This window comes from Narcine bancroftii, chromosome 4 (assembly GCF_036971445.1).
Source record: "Narcine bancroftii isolate sNarBan1 chromosome 4, sNarBan1.hap1, whole genome shotgun sequence".
Taxonomy (NCBI): Eukaryota; Metazoa; Chordata; class Chondrichthyes; order Torpediniformes; family Narcinidae; genus Narcine; species Narcine bancroftii.
Genome location: NC_091472.1, coordinates 297814038 through 297830424, shown reverse-complemented (window position 1 = coordinate 297830424; position 16387 = coordinate 297814038). Strand labels below are relative to the sequence as shown.

General features: G+C 41.1%; 1 protein-coding gene and 1 long non-coding RNA gene across 17 annotated transcripts in view; both read right to left on the bottom strand.

The window, feature by feature from the left end:
- LOC138762132 (kalirin-like) overlaps positions 1 to 16387 on the bottom strand; it is an 873682-nt gene that overhangs the window by 712739 nt on the left and 144556 nt on the right. The gene's annotated exons all lie outside the window — the stretch shown is intronic.
- LOC138762142 (uncharacterized) lies at positions 14249 to 15014 on the bottom strand. Its single transcript, XR_011356769.1, has 2 exons — positions 14695 to 15014; positions 14249 to 14590 (listed from the first exon to the last, which is right to left on the bottom strand). It is a non-coding gene; the product is annotated as an uncharacterized lncRNA (long non-coding RNA).

Here is a 16387-nt window from a genome sequence, read left to right as displayed (position 1 = left end):
CAACAGCAAAGAGAAGGAAGGGTTAATGTTATAAAGAGCACAATCAGAAAAGTGTAAACCCCCAGGTCCTGGAGAAAGTGCGGCAGACAACACCCTTTCGATGACTGAAACAAATGCCCTGCATATCATTCTGAATGCAGAGCCTGTGGTAAAGCAAACCACTGGGCAAAGATGTGCAAGTCTGGTATGAAGAAAACAATAATACCAGTGAAGAAAAAAGACAAGGAGAAGATCTACCATATAAAAGGAAACAACAGTGAGGATACTGGGCAGAGAATCCATATACCTTCACAAGATGTCGGGTGAGATGGAGGAAGGAAGTGAGTTTCACACAAGGATCCAAATACAGAGGACAATACAGAGCAAGCCTACGATATTTAACCTAAAGGTGAAGCTGTATACTGGATCACAAACCAATGTCCTTCCACTTAGACTCTACTGCCAGATGTTCCCAGAGAACATAATAAAAGGGTATCCAAAAGACAGTACATTGGAAAAAGTAAATATCACATTAACGGCCTATGGTGGATCCATGATCAAGCAGCTAGGAAGAGCTAACATCAATGGCTTTCATAAGGGAAAGAACAACTTCTGTGGGAGATCAGACAGATCAGCAATTCTAGGTCTGGATAGCTGCCAGAAGTTACAGTTGATCTCTGTTAATTATGAGATCCAGATGAAGAAGATATCCAAAACAACCAACAGAAACACACAACAAAAAGAGGAAATGATTTCCACAGGAGTACTTGCCAGGCTATGGCACAGAGTGGGAGCAAACTTGTTCGCCGAGAATCAAGTGTGGTATTTAATGGTTGCCTGTTACTACTTTAAGTTTTCATTTGTCAAAAGTGTTAAGGACCTGACAGTGTCAACTATCACCTCAGAAATGAGAGCGTACCTTGTTGAACAAAGAATACCCAAGCAAGTTCACGTCACAAGAATTCAGAAAGTTGGTTGCAGAGTATGGGTTTGTTATCACTACCACATCCTCATACTACCCAAAGGTCATGAATTCATTGAAAGACAAGTGCAAACTATGAAACGCAGACTAGTTAAGTGAAACAGAAGAACCATACCTAGCTCTTCTATCATTATGAGCAACATCTTTAAGGGCTGACTTGAAGTCCCCGGCAAAACTTCTAAATGGCAGGAGATATAAAACAACTCTGCCAAGCAAAATACGCCCTCCAGAAGAACAGGAGGAAACCAGAAGAAGACTGGCTGATAGGCAAGAAGGAGGACATCAGCATTATAACAAACATTGCCAGACTCTTCAGAGGGCAGCACGTGCATATTCAAGAGCCGATGTTGAAAACATGTACCCCAGCAAACGTCATCAGAGTAGCTGAGACACCAGATCATACATTGTCAAGACAGATTCTGGCAATCAGCTGAGAAGGAACAGAATTCACATCCAGCCGACACAAGATGTGATGAAGCAGAAAGCTTTAATACCAGCAAAGCCTACAACACCAATATCAAGTGAGGTATCAAGTGAAGAGACCACAACCACTAAAACCAAAACATCAACACACCAGTTGTCAAGTGAAGCACAACAAGCTAGATCACCTACACGTGTACCAGCAACACAGAGCCCAATGGTCACAGCCAAATCCAAAAGATGGCGAAGCAACATAATGATGCCAGTGCAATATTGGTAAGAACTATTTAAAAATAGTTGTGTAAATAAACCAGTATACAAGTTCAGTTACTTAAATTGCACTGAAAAGAAAGTGATAAAGAACACTAAATTTTTCTTTAAATTGAGAAGGAGTGATATTATATAGTCAGGATAATGTGAACTATTTTGTAACCACGTAATAATACACCCTTCTCATTGTAGTAACTGTGCTGCGTATGTATGTATGTAAGTGTGAACAGTTTCCTGAGATGGTGGAAGGCATCAGTAAGTAAAGCTTCTTTTGTTATTTGAATCTTGCGTCTCCAAGTTATTAAAGATTAACACAAGGTTTATTACAGGCAGTAAAAAAAGCCTATGCAATACAGTAGTACTACCATACAATACAATCATTATTAAGAAAATACTTCCTGCAATTTGTTCAATGAATCTTACAAACACATAATAACATAAGTTGTATGTGATTCCTTGTATCCTTAGACAATAATTACAATGTTCTTTAAGATTTTGTTATATTAGAATAAAAATGAGAAAATCATGGTAGTTTTACATTCATTATTCACATTCCTGAAATTACAGATAAAATATTAGTTTAATAGGTTTACAGTTAACTCTCTTGATTTTACTTTTACAGTTAAACATTGAACAGTTATATCATAGTTCAAAAATTGATCAATTCCTTCAATGCATGCAGTTTCGTTCAAGTAATATGTTTCATTTTTGTGGGGTAAAAATGGTAAAGTCAGCATTTACTTCAACTCATGCCTACTTTTAAACACATCTCCTGTCCTTTAAGATTTCACAATCATTCTACTATGATCCTAATTTATGTGAAGTTAAATTTCTTTTGAAAAAAGTAATGCATTATTGCACTTATACTAATTTATATTTATAAAATATATAACAATTAAAAATATTATTGTTTATATTTATGTTTGCTGCATTCATTACAGTTTTTCCATTGCAGTATTGATAACACTTTTTGCAAATATGTTACAGGCATATTTCTATGTTTGTAGCAAACAAAATCAATTTACTCAAAATCATTTATTTCAAAAGTGCAGGAAATATAAATTGCAACAGATGCAAATATATCAAATCACATTGATTTTGACAGAAAATACATGTGTATAATATGGAATATAATACTACCGGCAGAAAACCAATTTACATTAATGAACCCAATAGGTTTGATTAACTGAGAAATTATCCAATCATCCCTACTCATCTGAGAATAGTTTGTCACCACATAAAAACATGAAGGAAGTACCAGAAGGCCAAAACCAACATGACTATTGCCAGGATGAGTCTCTTCCTTCAGGATGGAAACAGATTAAATTTTCAATGGGATAACGATGTGGCGGCCCATTTACCAGTAAGCGAACTCCCAAAAAGGCGGACATGCTGTGGAAAATGTGGGAAATTGAACTGCATCCAACAGAGGTTTTTATCTGAGCTGATGACATCACTGTCAACGTGACAGAAGCAATGATGTACCTAAACCCAGCATGCAAGCCTCGAGCTGTCAGTCTTACATTAGACTCCACAGCATGTACATTGGCTTCCCTGAGTATACATCCACTTGATAGTGTGTATACCCATGTCTATGGTAACTCAATATGGAATACTTCGCTACAACTATATCTTTCTCACTCATGTCACTAAAATAAGAATATTGATAACAGTGTAGCGGTGGCTACACTGCTCCTGCAATAACACACGCAACCAGACAGGTTGAGCTCAGTGCGCAGACTAGTTTATTGCAGGCTGCTGGGCTGCACTTATACTCCCAACCCGGACCTGGCTGAGAACCATGCTAGAGGGCACTGATGTCATCTGGGTGTCACGTGGTCCACAAGCACGGGTTTCTGAGCCCCAAGCTGGAAGAAGGGAAACCCCCGACGGCATCATTTTGGCTGGCTGCCCTGCCACGTGGCTTACAAGCGGGGCCGGTTTGCCTGCCTTGTGGTGAGCCGCCACAACAGAATAGTTACAACAGACAGCTGATATTCAAACATACAAATAAAAAGCTAATAAACAAATGCCAATTCCAAGAGTATTACCATGCTTAAGAAAACTGGGCCTATTATTTGAGTGCTAAAAGCATCCACAACCATGTTCAATTGGAGATGTTGAACAGATAAGAGCAGATGATCCATCTCAGCATCTGCATCCTGAAATCTCCACCATCAATTTTGGACTGTGATGAACAAAAATGGCTTTATTCAGCTGAGTGAACCTTCACAAATCTCTACCACAAAGGAGTGTGAAGATTCATTCATTATGTTCAAGTAAAGCTTAGTTGATAGATTTCTGGATATTAAAGGAATGAAAGGCCATGGGGATAGTTCTGGAAAATGGTGCTGAGATAGAAAATAAGATATCAATGAATGGCAAGCAAGCTCAAATGCTGGATGGCCTACTCCTGCCTCAGTTTTTTATGATGTTACATTCTAATATGATAATATTCAGATAATATTCCTAATGTAATAATGAAGAAGAGCTAATCATCAAGCTGGGATATTCCAGTACAGTTCCACACGCTGGCATATTCCAGTACACTTCCACACGCTGGCATTCACTTGACAGTATGCAAAAGGTTACATGAATGTATTGTTCACAAAAAGTGCAACAAATTTCATCTAGCTATTTACCACCCATTCAGACCGAGGCTCTATCTTGCTTTGCTTTGAATTTTCATACAAATAGCATCTTAAATGCATCAGTGATCTTTTTCTATATTTTGCTCTCAACAAAGAGCTACATCAAATGCTAGCATGACAACACGGTACAGTTGGTGCAGTGGTTAACACAGCACCAGCGATCGGGACCAGGGTTTGAATCCTGCACTGTCTGCAAGGTGTTCTCCCCATGTCTGCATGGGCTTTCCCCAAGCACTCCAGTTTCCTCCCACAGTTCGAAACATGTAGGTATATTAAGGGTGTAGGTTAATTGGGTCTTCATTGTTGGGGTCTTTCATGGCTTGGTTCAGCATCATGCTGAAGAAGATTGAAAAGAGGGTTGGTGCCAGAACACAGCCTTGCTTCACGCCATTGTTAATGGAGAAGGGTTCAGAGAGCTCATTGCTGTATCTGACCCGACCTTGTTGGTTTTCGTGCAGTTGGATAATCATGTTGAGGAACTTTGGGGGACGTCCGATGCGCTGTTTACATCCGGTACCGCACGGATGGCAGTCTCTTCAATCTGAGGCGCCTGCAAGCTCACACCAAGACACAAGAGAAACTTGTCCGTGAACTACTCTTTGCAGACGATGCCGCTTTAGTTGCCCATTCAGAGCCAGCTCTTCAGCGCTTGACGTCCTGCTTTGCGGAAACTGCCAAAATGTTTGGCCTGGAAGTCAGCCTGAAGAAAACTGAGGTCCTCCATCAGCCAGCTCCCCACCATGATTACCAGCCCCCCCACATCTCCATCGGGCACACAAAACTCAAAACGGTCAACCAGTTTACCTATCTCGGCTGCACCATTTCATCAGATGCAAGGATCGACAATGAGATAGACAACAGACTCGCCAAGGCAAATAGCGCCTTTGGAAGACTACACAAAAGAGTCTGGAAAAACAACCAACTGAAAAACCTCACAAAGATAAGCGTATACAGAGCCGTTGTCATACCCACACTCCTGTTCGGCTCCGAATCATGGGTCCTCTACCGGCACCACCTACGGCTCCTAGAACGCTTCCACCAGCGTTGTCTCCGCTCCATCCTTAACATCCATTGGAGCGCTTACATCCCTAACGTCGAAGTACTCGAGATGGCAGAGGTCGACAGCATCGAGTCCACGCTGCTGAAGATCCAGCTGCGCTGGATGGGTCACGTCTCCAGAATGGAGGACCATCGCCTTCCCAAGATCGTGTTATATGGCGAGCTCTCCACTGGCCACCGTGACAGAGGTGCACCAAAGAAAAGGTACAAGGACTGCCTAAAGAAATCTCTTGGTGCCTGCCACATTGACCACCGCCAGTGGGCTGATATCGCCTCAAACCGTGCATCTTGGCGCCTCACAGTTTGGCGGGCAGCAACCTCCTTTGAAGAAGACCGCAGAGCCTACCTCACTGACAAAAGGCAAAGGAGGAAAAACCCAACACCCATCCCCAACCAACCAATTTTCCCCTGCAACCGCTGCAATCGTGTCTGCCTGTCCCGCATCGGACTTGTCAGCCACAAATGAGTCTGCAGCTGACGTGGACTTTTTACCCCCTCCATAAATCTTCGTCCGCGAAGCCAAGCCAAAGAAAGAAGAGGTTAATTGGGTGTAAATTGGGCAGCACAGACTTGTGGGCCAAACTGGCCTTTTACCATGCTGTATGTCTAAATTTTTAAAAATTTAAATTTGTGCAGATGTTCAGCTAATCCTGATTTGATCTTGTATGACCTTAAAACTTAATTAAGGAGCCCTTAGAACAGAAGATATTCAATACCAATTGCAGAAACCATAAATAAGTGTCAAAATGCCAGTGCCAATATGTATTTTTTTAAAAACTCAGGTAAAAAATTGACATTGATTTTTTAAAAAGTAGAAAATGAAAAATGACATAACATAATACAGCAGTGCAACAAATCACTTCCGACCACAAGTGTGTTCTTTAACTGCAGTCTGCTTTCCTGTGTCTGTAAGGCAGTATTTCACAACTGTCAACAAATGTATCATGTTCTGTCCTCTGATATAAGCCTTAAAGGTAGCAAGTAAAATGGCTTAGAAATGTTATTTCACAGTTCAATTTCTTTATGTTCTAGGTGCATGAACTTAATTGCTAAATACATTGAGAACTAAGTGTGTGCACAACATACAGTACATCACACATGTCAAACTCTGGCCCGCGGGCCAAATTTGGCCCGCGATGTAATTATATTTGGCCCGCAAGATCATATAAAAAATGTATTAGAGGTGGCCCGCTGGCCGCCGCGCCAGTATAGCGCTGTGTCCCAGGGTGAGAGAGAGAGAGAAAATCCTGGTCCTTGAAAAGTAGTGGTGGGTGGTTTTATAAACACGCTGTCGTGTCCTCCCGCCCACCCCCTCACCACAGCGCGGCCTGGCCGGTGTCAGGGGAAGCCAAGGCCGCTTCCCAGAGCCCGCAACCCCAGTGGCACAGCGTTTCTTGGAGCTGCAGATGGAGTCGGGATGCCGGAGGGAAGATTGGGGGTCCACGCCGGGCGATGGGGGCGCCAGCCGCCGGCCACCCTGCGCCTTCCCACCGGACCAGCGGCGGGTGCCCGGAGTACACGTGGAGAGCGAGGCTGGTCGGGCAGGTAGGGTGGAACCCCCCGCCAATCTCGGGAGTGGCGTGGGCTGGATCGGGATTAGCCACGCTCACCTGCTCCTCCACCACTGACCGGGATCCCAGCACGGTCCTGAGCGCAGAGACTGCCCTGGAAAGGTCCTGGGACACCGGCGTGGAAAGAAAAGGGGGTCCGGGAGAAACTCAGCAGGTCAAGGGGGGTCCGGGAGAAACTCAGCAGGTCAAGGGAGGTCCGGGAAAACTCAGCAGGTCAAGGGGGGGGGGGTCCGGGAGAAACTCAGCAGGTCAAAGGGGGATCCGGGAGAAACTCAGCAGGTCAAAGGGGGATCCGGGAGAAACTCAGCAGGTCAAAGGGGGATCCGGGAGAAACTCAGCAGGTCAAAGTGGGGTCCGGGAGAAACTCAGCAGGTCAAGGGAGGTCCGGGAAAACTCAGCAGGTCAAGGGGGAGGGGTCCGGGAGAAACTCAGAAGGTCAAGGGGAGGGGGTCCGGGAGAAACTCAGCAGGTCAAGGGAGGTCCGGGAGAAACAGCAGGTCAAGAGGGGTCCGGGAGAAACTCAGCAGGTCAAGGGAGATCCGGGAGAAACTCAGCAGGTCAAGGGGGGGTCCGGCAGAAACTCAGGGGGGACCTGACCTCGCCAGGACCGTTGCCCACTCCCCCTCCCTGCCGCAGGCTGACCCGCGACTCATGATGACGGGGCCGCTGATCCGCCGAGATGCCGCCCTGCAGTGAGAGCCGATGCCCCCGCACTGTCGTTGTCCAACCCGATCGCCCACAAACCCCGCCCTCCCGCACACATGCCTGAGTAAGGATTATGAACTTTAATCTCAGGATAAAATGATCTTCCAATAGTTTCATGTCACAGTGATAAATATATTCCTGGTTAAAAATGGCCCTGCACCTGGATACAAGCTCATTAGGCATAAAACTTGAAAAGTGTGTAAATCAAAGGATATCTGTACCAATGGGAAAAGGGCATGGCAAATAACCCTGCTAGAGTTCATGCCCACAATCAGTCACCCATTTGATTGTTTCAGGAATCATGTTATTCTCCCACATTCTCAATAGCCCTCAGATTTTACTATTCGACAGCACACTAGCAACATTTGACAAATCCTCTATAGAGAAATATTATTTATTGAATATTTTATTTCTTATTTGTTAATGCTTCTGGAAAGAGTTTATCCAAAACTATTATTAAACATTTATTTTAATAAGAAAAAGTTTAACATTACATATGTTGAAAGAAGAGAAAACATGCAGATGTTGTTGAAAATTTTCAATAAATATTTAGTTCGGCCCTCGACTTAGTCCAAGTTTTTAATTTTGGCCCTCCGTGAATTTGAGTTTGACACCCCTGCAGTACATAATGCCAGGAATGATTGCTCACATCAGGTAAGATCAAGAACAGCTTTGCACAAAAGCTGATGGGTACATTGAAGAAAAATTAGCCACAAATGTAGTCACTCTCAAATTATGAGACCCTGTATTAGCAATATATAGTTTATAAATAACAATGAACTCAAATACAGAAGGAGGAAAAAAGGGCAAGTTCAGTTGATATGGTGCATTGGGCTTTCAGAAAACCAATAAGATGTCACCCAAGATATTTTAAATAAAATTAGATTGTGTGGTATTGAGAGTAATATACCGGTATGGATTTCAGACTGGTTAGCAGATAGAAAACAGAAAGATGCAATGAAGAGATAATTTTCAAGTCGGGAGGCTGTGGCCAAAGACGTGCCACGGGGATCAATGCTGGGACTTCAGTTATTCATTGTTTATATCATTGATTATGAATGAATGGTTTAAGTATAATATATCCAAATGTGGTGATCAAACCAAATGTAGATGGCATTGTAGACTTTTAGGAAGATTCAAGTGGATTTTGATAGAATAAGTGAATGGGCTAGGAAATTACAGATCAAAGGTAATGTGGAAAAATATGAAGTCTTCCACTGGTGGGAATACTGTAGATTTTTTAAACAGTGAAAAGTGGCAGATGCTGGTGTTCAGGGGTTGCTGATGTCTGTATACAAATCATTGAAAGTTTAAGTGGACCCAACACACTTGCCATCATGAAAAAAAGCACATCATCACCTCTTCTTCCTCAGGAATTTGCATAGGATTGGTAATGACATCTTAAGCCCTGGCAAATTTCTATAGGTGTGAAGTGGAAATTGTGTTGACCAGCTGTATCATGATAATGGGGACATCAGTACCCTTGAGCGTAAAGCCATGCAAAAGGTAGTGGACACAACCGAGGACATCACAGGCAAAATCGATCCCACTATTGAGAATATCTGCAGGAATTCTGTTGTCGGAGAGTAGCAGCAATCAACAAGGATCCATACCGCACAGCACATGATCTGTTCTAGCTGTTACCATCAGGAAAAAGGTATAGGTGCCACAAGACTCATACCACCAGGTTCAGGAACAGCTGCTACCCTTCAACGATCAGACTCCTCAACCACAAACTCAATCAGACTCATTTAAGGACTCTTTTTACACTTTATTGATTTATTTTCTCTCTCTGTGTTACACAGTCTATTAACTTTTCTTTATATGTTTCCATGTAAATGGATCATCTTGACTGCTATTTGTGGGACTGCCAGTAAGTAACAGTACTGCCTCGACCCACAGGAAAAAAAATCTCAGGATTGTATGTGATGTCATTGCAGGTGTATGTACTCTGACAATAAATCTGAATTTTGGCTTTTGGAACTTTGAGATTCAGCAAGCAATTAGGAAGCAAAATGCAAATATTTTATCTGAACTATTATGTACAATTTAATCTCCTGACTTAAACATGCTCATAAAAGTCCAACAACCTAGCACGTTTGGGCCTTGATGGTGCTGGAGTAATATGTGAAAGGCTGAGTGAAACCAGGACTCTGATATTTTAGAATGATGTATTAACCAGAGCCACAATATGTTAGTGGGATGGTGCAAATGTGAGAATCAGCATCCAGTCAGATGGATAGTGAACCATAGGATTTTTAAATACTCAAGTGTGATATTGGAGTTTTACTGTACTTCTAATTTAAAGTGTAAAGTTAAGATCCCAAGGACATGCTAGTATGTTAACTATCCCCAGTATAAGAGTGTATGTATAGGTGTGTGTGGGTTGTTGTGGGGAAACAAGTCACAGGTGTTTGCAAGAGGTTGAATGGAACTGAAACCTGGCATAGGCTCAATTAACCAAATGGACCTCCTTATACTGCATGTCACAGGAAAATATATGAAAATACAAATATGAAAAATATTGATTCCTGTCATGGCTCTTTATTACATAAGGAGAGATTAAAGAAAAATAGGTCTTTCTTTTCTTTTTTTAATTTAGAAGTGGTATTGTTGAAATATAGAAAAATTCTTAAAGGGACTTGACAGGTTAGATGTGAAGTTGATGCTTCCACCAGAGAGATTGCAGCCTAAGTAAAATGAGTAAGCTATTTCAATGAATGAGGTATGCAGAGGCTCAAGAAATAAGCATATTTAAGAACAGGTGGATATATTTTTAGATACTAAAGAACATGGGATTGGTGTAGAAAGTGACACTGAGAAAAACATCAGCTATTTCATAAAAAATACAAGAAATGCAGATACTGGAATTTTGAGCAAACAATGGGAAGCTGGAGGCACTCAACAGGTCAGGAAATATCCATGAAGAGAAATTCTTAATTTATGTTTTAGGTTTGGATTGATTTTCAAGACAGGGAAAAAACAAGATAGCAGGCATTTTAAAGAGTGTGCAAGGATGGGTGTAAAATAAGCGGTGATATGATTCTAGACAAATGAAGGTGAAAAAGCTGGTGCAACAGATAGGGGAAGAGACCATCAGGCCTTGATCTCATTGTATCATGAATGGAATGGCCCTCTCCTGCTTCTTGTATTCTTCTGTTATTTATACTCATAGATTTCTACAGCATTTAAAAAGTCACTTTAGCCCAACTTGTCTATGCTGACCAAACTGTTCTCATTTGGCTGTGTTTGCCCCATATCCTTCTAAACTTTTCCTATCCATAAACCTATGTAAATGTCTTTTGAATGTTACAATTGTTCCCACTTCTACCATTTCCTCTGGCAGTTTGTTCTATATACCTACCAGCTTGTATGTGAAGAAGATGCCCTCGTGGCTTTTGAATCATTTCCCTTTCACCTTAAATGTTTACCCTCTAGTTTAAATTCCTCTATCATAGAGAAAAAGGCCCTGACTATTTTCCTTATCTATGGTCCTTATAATTTTATAAATTTCTACAAGGTTTCCCCCTCCCTCCCTTGCCTCCAATACTCCAGAGAGAGAATAGTCACAGCCTATCCATTCTCTCCTTATAATTTGTCTACCAATCCTTTTAACATTCTTGCAAGTCTTTTCTGTACCATTTTTAGCCTAATGATATCTTTCTTATTGCTAGGTGACCAGAACTGGACACAATACTCCAAGTGTGGCATCATTAATGACTTGAATGCTTGTAACATGACATCCTCCTCCTGTACTCAATACCTTGACTGATGAAGGCATGTGTACCAAACACTTTCTTTTTCACCCTATCTATCTTGGTTGCCACTTTCCAATCGAGATGGTTGTGTACACTCACAACTCTTGTTTCCTACAGCAATTTCTGGGACCCTACGATTCGCTGTACAAGTCCTGCCATGATTTGACTTTCCAAACTGTCCCTGTCCTAATTAAATTCCATCTGCTATTCCTTGGCCCACTTTCCCAGTTCATCGAGATCTAGCTGTAATCTTAGATAACCTTCTTCATGATACCACCAATTTTGGTGAAACCTGCAAACTGCCAATTGCACTGTCATCCAAATCATTAATATATAATTTATGTGCCTGGACTATAGCTCTCAAGTCTGACAGAGAATTTTCCACTTAATTCCTTCATAATTGTCACAAGGTTACCATTCCTAAAATTAAATTCTTTTTACTCTCGATATTGGAGTTGGAAGAGCAGAGGAAAGGCAATTGCGACCACACACCATCTCTGTCTCAGGTATCCTTGTCTGATGGAACAATGTCCCATTGTCATTTTGAGGCACATGGTAGTTATGTCCATTGATAGATCACCATTCATACGTTGTAATCTGTCTCAAAATAGCTCCAGTAGTTCAGGTGGTACTCCATATTATGAACCCATATTAATTATGGGAGATCACAAAGGCATGGCTGTACTTTGCACATCACTTATGGACTCCCACATCTATTGTGTGCAAATGTGCACCAAAGGGGTGGGATTTTATTTTTCACACTGAATTTCTATAGGTATTGCTTGCTATACATTTTGTAAAAAAATTGCTACCAAGAGTCTCAATCAAAAATGATGCAGATCAATTACTTCACTTATTGTTTTTGGACAGATCTATTGAAAATTCAATTTGTATTATATATTAAAAAATCAAAGATGTTCAAGAACCCAGCATATATAAAATGATTTTATTTGCTTTTTGAACTATTTTATAATTCCATTCAAAGATCTGTTTGGATTGAAATGCTGAATGTGGCCTTTAATATGAAACTAAGGTTACTATTGTAGATTGTGGAGGAACACATTGCCTCCCTGCCTGGAACATGATGGATTACAGAGGGTCACATGACCTCCCTATCTGAAACTTATTCAGAAGTTGTATCACCTGCCAATCATGGTTGGACTCCGACCACCTATTAGTGCACACGTTACCATTGACTCATTTAAATTATTCAATGTCATCATTGGCGAGACACCAAGCTCAGAACAGAATAAACATCGATGCATACCACATTTCTCTCTCTGCCTCTTTGTCCAAGCCCTGGACATCATTCCATTTCACTACCATGGACATTGTTGGAGAAGTCATGGGTAAGAAGTGCACTACACTATGAGCTGAATCATAGTACTACTATAGATCAGTGCTTTCAGAGAGCCGCACCCTCATTGGTACAAGGAATTGGGAGTGTGTTTGAAATTACCTGTTTGTGAAGTATGTCCATGTGCAGGAGAGTGTGGAAGGGTATACAGCCACCGGTATTGGAGTCCCTTGTACTTGATGTGCCTGTTTGCACTGTTATAGCTTTTGTCTCATACTGTGTAGAATATAGGTGGCCATTGGTATTGGAGTCCAACCTGGATCTGATGTGAATGTCTATATAGTTATTTAGTAGTAGAGTAATTCTCAACATTCATTGGAGCGACTTCATCACCAACATTGAAGTACTCGAGATGGCAGAGGCCGACAGCATCGAATCCATGCTGCTGAAGATCCAACTGCGCTGGGTAAGTCACATCTCCAGAATGGAGGACCATCGCCTTCCCAAGATCGTGTTATATGGCGAGCTCTCCACTGGCCACCGAGACAGAGGTGCACCAAAGAAGAGGTACAAGGACTGCCTAAAGAAATCTCTTGGTGCCTGCCCCATTGACCACCGCCAGTGGGCTGATCTCGCCTCAAACCGTGCATCTTGGCACCTCACAGTTCGGCGGGCACCAACCTCCTTGGAAGAAGACCGCAGAGCCCACCTCACTGACAAAAGACAAAGGAGGAAAAACCCAACACCCAACCCCAACCCACCAATTTTCCCTTGCAACCGCGTCTGCCTGTCTCGCATCGGACTTGTCAGCCACAAAAGAGCCTGCAGCTGACGTGGACATTACTCCTCCATTAATCTTCATCCGTGAAGCCAAGCCAAAGAGAAGAAATTAAATATCGTTTTTCCCTGTTTATCTCCTGTGTGTTCAATAACGTTATCTTTGATTGTAATACTTGTGTCCAGACTTGTCTCTCTGTGAACCCACCGAACCTGATACTTTCCAAACACAAAATCTATGTTTTGGTTAGGATCCTCCTTGTACTAAAACTTCCCAGAATTTCTTTCAAATGTATACTACAATGGAAATTTGCAAATGTGTTTCTCTCCAACTTCAAACTGCATTTTACTCTTGCAGATAAATATCTTAGGACAGCTGTTCAAAAACCAACCCCCAAATATAAATCAGATGTTAATAATAATTTTGTGGTTAAATTACAGGACTTGAGATCTGGATTAATAATCAGATGACATAGTTCAAATTCCACCACCGCAGCTGGAGGTTAAGCAATTGGTTTGGTCCATGAATACCCTACTGGAAAGAAAGACTGATGTCGTTATCATATGTACTTCATTTTTCATTTAAATCAAAACTGCTGGGAAGGGTAATGATTTGCTGCAAAATGTCAAAAACATTCCCTTCCACACTTTACAGTGTAAGTTATTAGAATATCTTCAGAAGCAACTGGAGTTAAAGTCTGTTAATCGTAAATTTGTTCTACAGGTACTATATTCACAAAATATTATATCATGAGTAAACACTACCCAAGAACTGAACATTGTCACTTTCAGCCTTTCTTATTGAAAACTTTACTTTTTTACTTGTTAATCCATTTTTATGTAGTCATTTTAAACATATCCTGAAAATTATGCCAATAAGATTTATGAAATAGATGCTTCTCTCAAATCACTGAAATGATATTCGCTGTTCAAATAGCTTAGCCTGATGTAATATACGAAATATGTCCAGGAAAGTTTTCTCATTTAATAAGTTGATGGTCCTATTAGCAAAGAAGCAATGGTGAACTGACTCTGAAGAAACGAGGCAAGACATGTGACTGAGGTGTGAGTGGTGGAGCACTTAAGTTCCATTGACCAAAACTCCATTGGTTTCATAATAGCTAGGAAAAAAGATAACACAGATTAAAATCATAAATTTGGCAAGGAAATTTTGATGACATTCGACAAAAACTTTCAAAGGTTCATTGAGAGGGAGAACTTCCACCTTTTTTAAAAAAAAACTTCAACGTACAAATTCATGTCTTCGTCGGTTTCCTCCGGGTGCTCCCAGCCCCCTCCCACATTCCAAAGATGTATGGGATTATTGGATTAATTGAATGTGAGTGTATTTGGGCAATGTTGGCTGGAAGGGCCTGTTACTTTGCTGCATTTCTAAAAATTAAAAAAAACTATATTTGCAGACATGACATAAAAATAGGATGAAACTTTGTGCTGAATTGTAACTACAGAGAGATTTTTAATAAGATGTCTATATACCATGACATGTGGACCTATGTCACAAGAAATACTATGACCTCATAAGAGAACCAAGGTGAAAGCACTCAAATCTTAATTTGTATTTTATAGGTGCTGTCTTCAACTATAAGCTGAGACCCTTCAGAGTATAACTCACTGAAGCATGTTGGCAGGCATTGGCGCACTCAACTATACTCATTAATAGGCAGACATCTCCTCAGAGAGTCAGCCAAACAATAACTACAACTGAAAACAAGCCAATACTCTTATCAATCGTGTTCAAAGGAAGCCAAATAGGTTCTGCCCGCCCACATTACAGAAACAGGCAGATACTAATACTGAGAACACAGCAGGATAATGCTCTGTAACAGTGTGACTATCCCCACAGTTTTTATACATTGCCGATAAATTAAGTCAAACATGGCCATTCATTTCATGAAAACAAAGTCAGTTCACACTTTACTCAACTTCTGCAATAGGCAATCTAATCAATTCTTTGGCTTGTAATCAATTATTGGCCCAGTTAGCAGAGTGACTGCTCATCTGTAGATATCTCACATTTGACAATTATAAGGAGTTGAAAGGTCATTAAAACTAATCTTTTAGATTAAATAGTCCAGCAATAGTGTGCTTCCTCTCCATGATGTTGTCTCTCCCAGCCTTTGTCATATGGCGATATGGGATACTTCTAATCTCAGACCTAATCATCAAGTTGACTTGCAAAGATAAATGAGTATTGCCCACAGCTTGATGCCCACTAATTCTGATCTGATGTCTTTTTATTAAACTTACATCAACAATGTTAGTTTTAGATATTGATGAGAATGTACCTGGAGTAGTGTGTGCAGTTCTGATCTCCTTACCTGAGAAAATGTGTACAGGTTTCACAGCAGTGCGAAGGGGGTTCACCACGTTGATTTCAGAAATGAATGAGTTATCTGATGAGAAGAGATTTGGTAGCCTGATTTATCCTTACTGGAGTTTAGAAGGATGAGGGAGGATCTTATGGAGACATAAAATTGAGTTAATTACATAACTAAATAACAGGAAGGTTAATTCAGATGACACTAGAACTCAAGGTACATAGCCTCAAGGTACAGGGAAGTACATTTAAGACAAAGATGAGGAAGAATCGCTTCTACCGGAAAGTAGTGAATCTGTGAATTCTCTGTCCAAGGAAGCAGAGTTAACTGCCTCATAAAAGGTATACAAGGCACAGATAGATTTTTGAAGAGTAGGGGAATTAAGGGTTATGTGGAGCAGGCAGATAATTGCAACTTGGTTCATACCCAGATCAGCCATAATCTTAATGAATAACAGAGCAGGCTCAACAAGTCAGATGGCCTTCTCCTCTCCGATTTCTTATATTTTTATGTTAGCTTGACTAGTCATATCATTAGTGCAAAGACTACTGTAGAAATGGAGCATAAAGTCCCTCAGAT